Here is an 11,844-nt window from a genome sequence, read left to right as displayed (position 1 = left end):
AGGTGGAGTTGGAAAGGGGGGAGAGAGAAAGTGGCTGCGGCGGGCACCGCTTTTCAGGCCGCCGCCACACACCGGAGGGCAGCGACGGCGGCCGAAGGGAAGACCGGGAGGGGGAGGCCCTAGGGGCGCCGAGGTGGTCACCCCCCGAGTCGCCCTTGGGGAGCGCTCGGGGGAAAGGAACTTTGTTTGTGATATGATGCTGTGGATTTTTTTAGAGATGTCCCTCATACCTTCCAAAATAATGGCATTTGATGCAATGGCCTAGCAATATGAAATTAGGTTAGGCGCTTAGTTAGGAAAAGGGTTGTGAAGTTTATTAGCTTACAATTACACGAGTTCTTACTTTTAAACATGACAGTAAAAATCTAAATTTTGTAGTTATATTGGTATTGAATTATTGATCGAAATAAACAAAAACCTACAAGTACATTGACATCTGACAACTGACAAGATGTATAGTATCATCATAATTCTATCATATGTGCCAGCTGATTCGAACCTGTTTTTACCTTATATGTTCAGAATTTTACAATGCTACTTTCAAAATAGTATTTTTCTCTCACACAAATAAACCAGCAGTATTTCTTCATGAATCAGCAACGATATGAACCAGCCAACCGAACAGGTTGTCGCTCTGTACTAATATTTGCTCTGTACTAATATCACATTAAAAAATAACATGACAATAACAAAAGCAAAACTCCGATTCTTTGCGTTGCTCTGGATTGTCTCTCTGGCAGATAAGGAGGGATCAAAGTAAAGTTGCAAATGCTATAAAAAACGATGTGAAGGCAGTTTAGTTGGAGTTAGGCCTTGTTTAGTTCCAAAAAGTTTTATCAAAAAGTGCTACAGTAGCCATCATATCGAATCTTGCGATACGTGTATGAAGCATTAAATGTAGACGAAAAAAAAACTAATTGCATAGTTTGGTTGGAAATCGCGAGACGAACGTTTTGAGTCTAATTAGTCCACGGTTGAATACTAATTGCCAAATAAAAACGAAAGTGCTATAGTAGCCAAATTCCCAAAATTCGCCCAACTAAACAAGGCCTTAGGTTTATAGAACGGCAAACAGTCATCTCATCACACACACATACAGAAGAAGGAAAGAAATGCTCTAAAGAATTATTCAAACGTCAATGACATGAACTAAGAATGAAAAAGGATTGACAATTTTTTTCATGCTGACAAGTTTGCAAGTGGCTGCTACCATTCTAGAGCTTTCAGGACACTGTAATACTTCTTGAAACCATATACAGGAACATTTACAGCTTGATCACGTTTTTGCTGTCCCATGCATTCCAGAAGTTGTTCTGTATCAAATGCATCTGCAATCATAGAATACAGTCCATCTCACATGTCAATGAACAATCAATTCAGCTCTGATCATTGCCACAGGTAGGGTACTCTAAACAGGAAATGCATTGAAGGAACGGTAATTTGAGAGGGATGTTCTTCTCCAAACTAAAACTAATCAGGGTCTTGTTTAGATCACCTCCAAATTCCAAGTTTTTTCACTTTCTTTCCATCACATCAATTTTTGGACGCATGCATAGAGCATTAAATGTAGGTAAAAAAAATAACTAATTACACAGTTTGGTTGTAAATCACGAGACGAATCTTTTGAGCCTAGTTAGTTCATGATCGGACAAAGTTTGTCAAATACAAACGAAACGTGCTACAGTGTCCAGATTGCAAAAATTTGCAATCTAAACAAGGCCCAGTTGCCTGAAAAGTCAATTTGAGTCCGATATGTTGCCATCATTAGCTCTCATTAAAACTTCAATGAGAAATATCTGCTAATCAGGCTTGCCAAAAGATATCAGGCTTGACCTGGGTGACTACCAATATTCGGCCTTTTGTAAATACTCAAACACCCTGTTCGCTTGGGCTTATTTGGCTGATAAGTCATGGCTGAAAGTACCGTTGGCTGATTTGGTGTGAGAGAAAAATACTGTTCGTTGGCTGAAAAAGTACGGCTTATAAGCCAAATAAGCCCAAGCGAACAGGGTGATCTGTTAGTCGAATCCTACGAGAGAAGTGCACAGCACGGCCCAATATTTGATAAAGTAGCTAATAATTCCTTGTGAAATACTGAATGTTGAATGCATTATAACTTATGAATATTATGGCAGAAAAACATAATAGGTGATCTGATATTTGGATGTGAAATATTACATTTGGAAATGAGGTACTTGTAATAGGAAACAATTATTAGGGCCTTCTTTCATTAGTCGATTGCTATGCTGGAAGAAAGAAAATCATCTTACATGTTCGGCAAATCATGAAAGAAAAATGTAATATATAAACAAAGTCAAGTCCTATAACTGTAATAGAATAATAAAGACTAAAATAGCTAAAGTAAGAGGTAAAAATGACTGCAGTTTTGAATCAGTTCTTTATTTTATAACTCAAGATGTTACTAATCAGGATCAGTGGTAGATCATCATTTATCATCTTATAAAAGCATGGCTTAGAAAAATAATCGTAACAGATTGTGTGTGTGGTTGCGTGCATGTCACTGCGATGAGCTCAACAGACTGAAGTCATGGAAGCGTAGTACTCACCCTGATGTGGTTACAGACATCGGCTGCAATTATGCAGTTGCGGCATGCTTGTCTCCATCTCATCAGCCAGCATTCTTTTCCACGGGAGGTGCTGCAGACTCTTCAGCAATTAGGCCGCATAGAACGAATCCTACAAAATCGCAAGCCCAAAATGAGTTTATATTTTTTAGAATTTGCCATAAAAATACATGATTTGTCAAACGTAATCTAATGCTTATTGAAAAATGAAACTCTGATATGCTACCTTAAAGGCTAATATTCGTTTTTTATTAAGAATGATAAGAAAACGGTATACCGCTGCTATTAGAGCAACTCAATCCTTCCTAAATGTTAGGAATTGAGATTTTAGTGAAAAATTATTCTTCAACAGCTTATCTAAATGATTATGTAAATATAGCCATTTTCTGTTCCGGATTTTTTCGCTAGCCAAAAAATTGAAGATGAGAATAGCTGTCTAGAGTGCACACGAGATATAGAAAAGCTGTTGGAGAGTGAAAAGATATAGAAAACAATTTTTATGAAAATGACTTTTCAAATGATGATTTAGAGAGTGAAATTTAGAAAGACTCTCGGAGATGCTCTTAAGGGGTGTTTGGTACCGCTCCACTCACGTTTATCAACTCCGCTTCACGTTTTTTAGCTAAACGGTTTTAGCTCTACACACTCTGTTTGAGGAAAAAGATTGAAGTTTGTGAAGCACCTCCTTCCCATTGTTGTTGTACGTTTCTCCTCACCTATCAAGCTCGAGGACGTACAACTGAGCATGCTGATGAAATGGTAAGGTCGGGGAGTTTCGGCTGGCCGAAGACACGCCTATACTGGTGGAGGAGCGCAGCATGCGCGTCAGTAGTGAGAATACGTTATTGAAACAAGCGGAGAGGGAAAGGGAACTCGAAGTCACAGAGCTATGAAGGAGTATTTCATCGAACAACCTAGGGGCGTACCTTAAGTTGTTGAAGCAGGCAAGGTGCAATGGAGTTGGCAGCGTCTTTGTCGACGATGGGGGCAGAGCGCGACGCTGAGGTGGATCTGAGTTGGGCGTCGCCCCAGCGCATTGCCTCCGTCGTCGTTGCCCCAAGCTGCACCGAGCGTCCATCAGCACCACGCGCCGTGACCGTGGCTCGGCAGTAGTGGTGGTGCCGGAGACGGCTACGGTGGTAGCACATCGAGGCCGTGGCTAGACCGCTAGAACGAGGTGGCGGAAGGCGATGGTCCCAGTGGCGGCACCCGCCGAAGTCGAGGCCGCGAATTGCGTTGCTGTGTGCTGTGGAAGGAATCGCGACCCGAACGAGGGCCATGGCAGAGCGAATCGGGGACGGTGGGGCGGACGAAGGGAAGAGGCCGGTGGGTGGCACGGTTGATTACCGCGTGGTCGCCGCCGCGGCCAGTGCTTGCAACGGAGGCAGCTCGCGCCGACGCCGCCGAGGACGAGCGACCTGGAGGAAACGAAGGTAGCGGAGGGGATCGAAACCTCTAGAAAAGACGGTACGAGGCGCACGGAGGGGAGCGGGAGGAGGAACGGCGGCGGGCCTGGCCGCCTGGGTGTGAGGGATGACGGGAGGAGAGGGTCTGGAATGGAACTGACGGTTCGTGTAAACGCAGCCAGAGATCCAACGGCTTGGAATTAGGATGACGTGGCGGAAGGAGGGGCTAGATTCTATGGTGCAAATTTCGTCTAGGCCTGATTTAGATTGTAAGTTTTTTCACTCTCTCCATCACATCAAATCTTTGGACATATGCATGGAGTATTAAATGTAGATAAAAAAATAACTAATTACACAGTTTGATTGTAAATTACGAGATGAATTTTTTGAGCCTAGTTAGACCATGATTGGATAATAATTGTCAAATACAAATGAAAGTGTTACAGTGCCAAATTCTGATTTCTAACATCAATCTAAATAAGGCCCTAGTAAAAGATACTATTATATGGGCCCAAGCTGAGCAGGGGTCCCTGCGCTTCCAGCTCGCGGGGTCTTGTCGTTGCTTTTGAGTTTTGACGGTTGACGCGAGCCATCCATTCCATGCCAGTATGCGATCGTGCTTCATTCACCACAAACATTCAGAGAGCCGACCGCAGAGAACCATTGTTTTGTGTGTACGACTGGATGGCTTACGGGCCCCACCTCATCTGCTACCCTTCCACGTCAGCTCCCCGCGATTTTCAACGTGATGACTGTACCACACACTCCACACCATCAATCGCAACGGATGTTCGGATGAAGTGAAAGTTCTAAAAAAATAAATAAATAAATTATAGAATCGGTCAATAATCCGCGAGACAAATTTATTAAGTCTAATTAATATGTCATTAGCACATGATCCGCGAGACGAATTTATTAAGTCTAATTAATATGTCATTAGCACATGTTTACTATAGCACCACATTATCAAATCATGGACTAATTAGACTTAAAAAAATTTATTTCGCAAAATAGTTTCAATCTATGCATTTAGTTTCGTAATTAGTCTATATTTAATACTCTATGTATGTGTCCCAAACATCCGATGGGACAGCGACTAAAGTTTAGGATGCGGAACCAAACTCCCTCTAAGACTGTCTCCAACGAGGAACCTTATGGGTGCCCAAACCCAAAATGAGTAGCAAGAGACCCAAAATCAGTCTTCAACAGAGTACCTATATGGAAGACCTATTTTGGATTGTCTGAGAGGCACCATCCAAATATGGGCATCCTTTCTTCTAGAAACCTATTTGCAGAAAGGATTCTCTTTTGGGTCTTGTTGTTGGAGAAAATGTCGAATATATATTGAACCTTTTGCCTATAGCGTTACCCAAAGAACGAATGTGTCTTGTATTTTAGGTGTTGTTGTTGGAGATAGCCTAAACTAAGCGTGTATAAGTGCAAAAAAGTGACCATTAATCGATGGCAGATCTAGGATTTTATCAAAGAGCATGCCGTTCAAAAATTTTCATATGCAAATCAGAAAAACCATTTGGTAATTTGGTAACCATTATAAAGATTACAACGTGATTTCATACGTATGCATTAAATAACATGATATGTCTTAAATTTGAAGATTAAGTTAAAAATATCCACAACTTACAATATAAATAAATAGATCATACTCCATATTGAAAATTCAAAATATAGGTATAAAAAAGAATAAGAGACTTATAATACTACTCATCTGTCTTCCTTAGTCAACACTTTTTAATGGATATATATGAATATAATACCTCGGCTTCTCCTTTGAAAACTCACGTGTGATTGCGATGATAGAATCGTAGTTCATAGAATCACAGATGATGTAATCTGTTATGATTATAAAACTCACTCGATAAGAATATTTGACATTGATGTTTGGTGAACCAATCCCTACCGATCTTGCTGGTCTGCTTGATAATTAGGCACGTTTCTTAGAAAGTAAGAAGATTAAATAAAAAAATTGCAATACTGTTACCTGTCAGTGTTAGTTTGATCTCTACCACCCAACAGGCCTTGAATCAACGCTTTGATCGGAGGCGTCCAGCTATTCCTGAAAGGTTCTAATGGCCAGAGGGGAGTGAATAGCCTAATAAAAAATTCTGCAACAACACTTAACAAAAAGGTTAGACAATTATGAGATGAAGCAAGTGTTGCGCTAGCCTACTCAAAATGCAAGCCACCTACCACAATTCTAGTTTAGAAAGAATCTATTCACACAATAGCTATGACACTGTCATATGTTAGTGTGCTCTCAAAGACTAACTAAAGAGCCACACCAATCAAGCAAGGAAGCTCTCACAACTAGCTATACTAAAGAGCTTGACAACTAGTTTACGGTAATGTAAGGAGAGTGATCAAGAAAGTTATACTGTCGTGTAGATAAAGGAACCAATCAATCACAAGGATGAATAATAATGAAGACCAATCACCTCGAAATCAATGAAGAACACAATGATTTTTACCGAGGTTCACTTGCTTACCGGCAAGCTAGTCCTCGTTGTGGCGATTCACTCACTTGGAGGTTCACGCGCTAATTGGCTTCACACGCCAAACCCTCAATAGGGTGCCGCACAACCAACACAAGATGAGGATCACACAAACCACGAGCAATCCACTAGAGTACCTTTTAGCTCTCCGCCAGGGAAAAGGTCAATAACCCCTCACAATCACCACAATCGGAGCCGGAGACAATCACCACCCTCCGCTCGACGATCCTCGCTGCTCCAAGCAGTCTAGGTGGCGGCAACCACCGAGAGTAACAAGTGAAATCCGTAGCGAAACACGAACACCAAGTGCCTCTAGATGCAAACACTCAAGCAATGCATTTGGATTCTCTCTCAATCTCACAAAGATGATGAGTCAATGATGTAGATGAGTGGGAGGACTTTGGCTAAGCTCACAAGGTTGCTATGTCAATGAAAATGGCCAAAGATCCTGAGCTTCAACCGGCCATGGGGCTTAAATAGAAGCCCCCATGAAATAGAGCCGTTATACCCGTTCACTGAGCATAACGCGGGCTGACCGGACGCTCCGGTCAGTTGACCGGACGCTGAGCCCCCAGCGTCCGGTCGCTCGCAGTCAGCCACGTGTCCTGACTTCAACGGTCATCAGTCTTGACCGGACACTGCGCCTGAGTTGACCGGACGTTGAACACCTAGTGTCCGGTCATTTACAGTAAGGTTCCAAAATCGATTTTTGCCGACCGGACGCGTCCGGTCATGCTCAACCAGACCCTGCATGCGTCCGGTCATACTGTGACTTTTTACTGTGCTGACCGACAACACGACCGGACGTAGCCCTTCAGCGTTCGGTCGCTGAGCGACCCAGCGTCCGGTCAGTTGACCGACGCTAGCATCTTTGCGACCAACTCCATTTCACCTCTAACTTCTTCACCCTTGCTCAAATGTGCCAACCACCAAGTGTATCACCTTGTGCACATGCGTTGGCATATTTTCACAAATATTTTCAAGGGTGTTAGTTCTCCACTAGATCCTAAATGCATATGCAATGAGTTAGAGCATCTAGTGGCACTTTGATAACCGCATTTCAATACGAGTTTTACTCCTCTTAATAGTATGGCTATCAAACCTAAATGTGATCACACTCTCTAAGTGTCTTGATCACCAAAACAAAATAGTTCTTATGGTTTATACCTTTGCCTTGAGCCTTTTGTTTTTCTCTTTCTTCTTTCCAAGTCCAAGCAATTGATCATCACCATAGCATCATCTTCGTCATGCTATGATCTTTGTTTGCTTCGCAACTTGGAGTATGCTACCTATCTCATGATCACTTGATAAACTAAGTTAGCACTTAGAGTTTTATCAATTCATCAAAACCAAACTAGAGCTTTCAATTCCATGGTTGGTGGGCCCCCATCGCACAGCACTATAAAAGAGGTGGGGACCAGGGCTCTAACTACGAGGTTGACCTGAGCCGCCATGACCCACCAACAGCAAAAACTAACCCGATCTAAAGAGGGTGCTGCCAGCGACGAGAAGACCCACTGACTTCGCCGTCACCACCGGACCGCGGCACCTCGCGTCACCGTCGCCTCTGCATCGTCACCACTACGCTGGACTCCACCGCGCTGCGCTCCCACAACACCGGCGTCCATGTGGCTGTGGCGTAACTACGCCAGGACGAAGAAAAGGAATCAGTTTCTTCATCTAAGTAAGATGTTTATTCCCTGATCTACGTTTTAGAGGCAGTGTGTGTCGGTGTTTCGGACCGGGGGGTCCTCAACCAACGAGTGAATTTGTGCTGCGTGCCCCTATCCCGAATGGTGATGCAAAGAGACACAAGGTTTATACTGGTTTAGGCAATCGAGGCCCTACGTCCAGTCTGAGAGATCGATCTTGTATTCCTTGCACCGGAGTGCTCGTAGTAGGGGGTTACAAGCTAGGTGAGAGAGGGAGCTAGCCCCAGGTCTCGGCGTGGGTGGTGCGGGCTGCTTGAGGCGTTGTTCTCAAGCAGCGTAGAAGCGTGTAGTTTTAGTTCCTCTTTCTACTCGTCGTCCTCCCCTTAGAAATGGTACCGGCTACCTCCTTTTATAGCCACAAGGAGGAAGCCAGAAGTACATGAGAAGGCTACTATTTGCTGACGTATTCTGCTCCCTGGAGCAGCGTGGTGTCGTGGGAGTTCCCGTCGGTGTCTAGTCGGTATGGTCTCCAAGGCCGGCGACATGCTGCGCTCCTGTACATTTGTTGACTTGGTGAAGCGCCGAGGCCTGGTGGCTGCTGTAGTCGGTTGTGCCGAGACCCGCTGTGCTGAGGCCGAGACCCGCTGTGCCGAGGCCTTTGCAGGTGGCAATGCGGGGTCTTAGCGGCCATCGTCGTAGTTGATTTAGGCGAAACAGTGCGGAAGGTGCGTCTATAGGATACGGTACCCTGTATTGTCAGTAAGGGATGGTAGAAAGGCGATTTGACCGTTGTCCCGTCGCTCCTGTCGCGGCGCACTGCCGATCGTGGCTTACATAGTGGGTGCAGCTGGGCGCATTAATTGGATGCGACAGCCGGCCAGAGCGACTTTTGAGGCGGAGGCGACGAGGTTGCGGGACGAGCCCAGCCTTGGGAGAGGCGGAGCACGGCCAGTTCGCCCGAGGCCCTACCGGGAGTCTCGGGCGAGGCGGAACTCGGTCAGTTCATCCGAGGTCTATCGGGGGTCTATCGTCCTTGGTGCAGGAGTTTAGGCAGCATAGTAGCCGGTAACCCCTGCACAGTCCCGTCGTGGATGGCAGGGCGCTGACGTGACTGACGTCTGGTCTGCCACTTCGCTGTACTGTGCCGTCGTGTGGTTGTCGGAGTGGTTGAGCGCCTTGATTGGATGTGATGTCCAGCCAGAGTAGTCTAGTCAAAGCGGTGGTCGCGGGGCTGGTGGCGAGCCGGTCTCGCGCGAATCGGAGAATCGCAGACCTCGGCGAGGGGGCCTCGGGCAAAGGGGCCTCGGCGAGGGGGCCTCGGGCGAATCGGAGATTTTGGCTGAGACCTCGTTTGTCTTATTGGTTCTTGTTTTTAGGGTCTAAGTAGTTTTTTGGCTCTCGCTTAGGGTACCCCTTCTCACGGTATCCGACAGTGTGTTTCTAACGGCCAGATCTTGCTAGTATTCTTTTCTATCGCGTGGTATCGGGACACAATCAGGCCCACACGTATACAGTTCCCGGCGAAAACTCATCTGCCCGCTGGTGCCGACACGTTGTTCGGGCATGGAGACGACGAACTCAGCTGGGGACGCGTCTGCTTGGTCAAGTCAGCTACTCCGGGAACCCGCGATGCCCATGCCGCGCACTTAGGCCCTGTTTAGTTTCCAAATTTTTTTTGCCTCCTATAGTAAAAGAGCATGTTTGGACACATGCATGGAGTACTAAATATAGACGAAAAAAACTAATTGCACAGTTCTCGGCAAAATCGCGAGACGAATCTTTTAAGCCTAATTAGTCCATGAAAAGCCTTAAGTGCCACAGTAACCCACATGTGCTAATGACCGATTAATTAGTATCATTAGATTCGTCTCGCGGTTTCCTGATGGGTTCTGTAATTTATTTTTTTATTAGTATCCAAAAATCCCTCCCGACACATCCGATGTGACATCCAAAAATTTTTACCTCCCCAACTGAACACACCCTTAGTTTTCTGTCCCGGCAAAAGCCATCCGTCGACAGCTCGACACACACGCGTGTGAATCAATGAATGAAGGGATTGGACTCGTTCGCTTCGCTGATAAGTAGTGAGAGAAAAATATTTTTCGTTGGCTGGAAAAAGTAGCGAACAGGATAGAAATGGAAAGAGTGGCGATCATCAGCGGATCACAGCTCACAAAGCATGGGTTCTGGAATTGCCTGCAGGTGTCAAACGGTGCGTGCGTGCGTGCATGCATGCCTACGCGGACGATGTTCTTCAGAGTTCAGAATTCAGATGCAGGCGGCGCGCCCAGACTGAAACTGCAGCGGATCGCACGCACCCGTTCGTTGACTGCCTCGGTACGGTTCAGATACGAGCGGCCGGCCGGCTAGCGGCAACGTCCGCCGGGCCCGGTCATGCCGTTCGTCTGGCTTGACTTCCTCTGTTTTTCACTCGCTTTGGTGCAGTGCCCGGCTGCCCGCGGAATTGAATTGACCATGGAATGGAAGTAAATAAAATGCAGTAAATAAACACTACTCCAATGCTAACAACGTCGTCGTCGTCGTTTTAAAACAGGAAGCAAGCGATTCCAACATTTTGGGCTCTCTCGGTTACGTTCACAAGTGATGACATAACTGATGATTACCGCTTCGATTGACCGCACGCGCCGCGGTGACAGCAGGTAGGGTTAAGATCACGCTTTGGTTTAATCGCCTAGCGTTAGACTAAACGACGCCACCGCCATCCGACGCCAAGCGATGCCATTACAAAAATGATGGACACGATTCTAGGGTGACAAAAAAAAAATGGTGGCTTTTCTTCGTCTCTTGCCTTGCTTCCATCGCTTATTATCGGCTCAAGAAAACATTGGACGATGCGGTGTAAGAAACAGAGTCATTTTAATTTGTCCGAGAAATCTAATCGAAGTTCTCATCGAATAAGCATTTCTAGTGTGCATTCGGTCCAACGGAGGAGTATTCTTTTCGGGTTTTTTTGGGGTATGCTACGAGGTAGCTTCTTCTTGTGATCCAAGACAATACCAGTAGACAGAAAAGAGAACGAGGTTTTTGTTTCAGAAAAAAAAAACGAGAGAGGCTTTGTTCTAATTGCTCACGGACAACGTGACGTGTGCACAGTCATCACACACAAAACAGAAATTAGGAAGTGTTCATCCTCATCCTGATCAAGTGAACCGCAAGTCCGAGGGAACCACGGAGTCACACCGAATGCGCCGGATCTGAGAACGCGTGGAGCCCGGAAACAGGTTTTGACCGTGCCACCACGGCTCTGCGCCGAAACCGTGCGGTACACGAGCAAGTAGCCCCCAGTACAGGAGCCGTCATTACTCGAGCTCTAAAACTGCGGAATAAGTTGGTTCTACTGGCAGCAGCTAAGCTAACCCCGCCACGCCACCAAACTTCACCTGGTTCTTGTGCGAGTCAATGCAGTGCGAGGCTCGATCGGACAAGCCAAGTGAAACTTGAGCAGCAGCCAGCGCCAGGCGATCGATCGAGCTTGGACGGCGTCAGACAGGAGAACGAGCGAAGCCGATGAGCAGCAGCCCAAGGTATTTTTTTTCCTTTTTTATTTTTAATCCAAATTAATTATTTTTATAGTATTTCAGACTTCTAGTACTTTGTACCCATATAGTTATATTTTTCTTCTAATTTAGGTGTTAGAATTTTAAAATGTTACCTACGAAACATTTGTCAT

General features: G+C 45.4%; 1 long non-coding RNA gene across 2 annotated transcripts; it reads right to left on the bottom strand.

Annotated features, from left to right (window-relative positions):
* Nucleotides 1-1,105: 1,105 nt before the first annotated feature.
* Nucleotides 1,106-4,110, bottom strand: LOC136453861 (uncharacterized). Of its 2 annotated transcripts, none has more exons than XR_010759081.1 (4): nt 3,512-4,110; nt 3,268-3,385; nt 2,568-2,697; nt 1,106-1,328 (listed from the first exon to the last, which is right to left on the bottom strand). It is a non-coding gene; the product is annotated as an uncharacterized lncRNA (long non-coding RNA). The 2 variants fall into 2 exon arrangements; XR_010759080.1 differs by having other exon boundaries at nt 3,302-3,385.
* Between the last annotated feature and the right edge of the window lie 7,734 nt (nt 4,111-11,844).

Source organism: Miscanthus floridulus, chromosome 5 (genome assembly GCF_019320115.1).
Source record: "Miscanthus floridulus cultivar M001 chromosome 5, ASM1932011v1, whole genome shotgun sequence".
Classification (NCBI taxonomy): domain Eukaryota; kingdom Viridiplantae; phylum Streptophyta; class Magnoliopsida; order Poales; family Poaceae; genus Miscanthus; species Miscanthus floridulus.
Note: the sequence above shows the minus strand (reverse complement) of the source record. Positions and strands in the feature narration are given on the sequence as shown.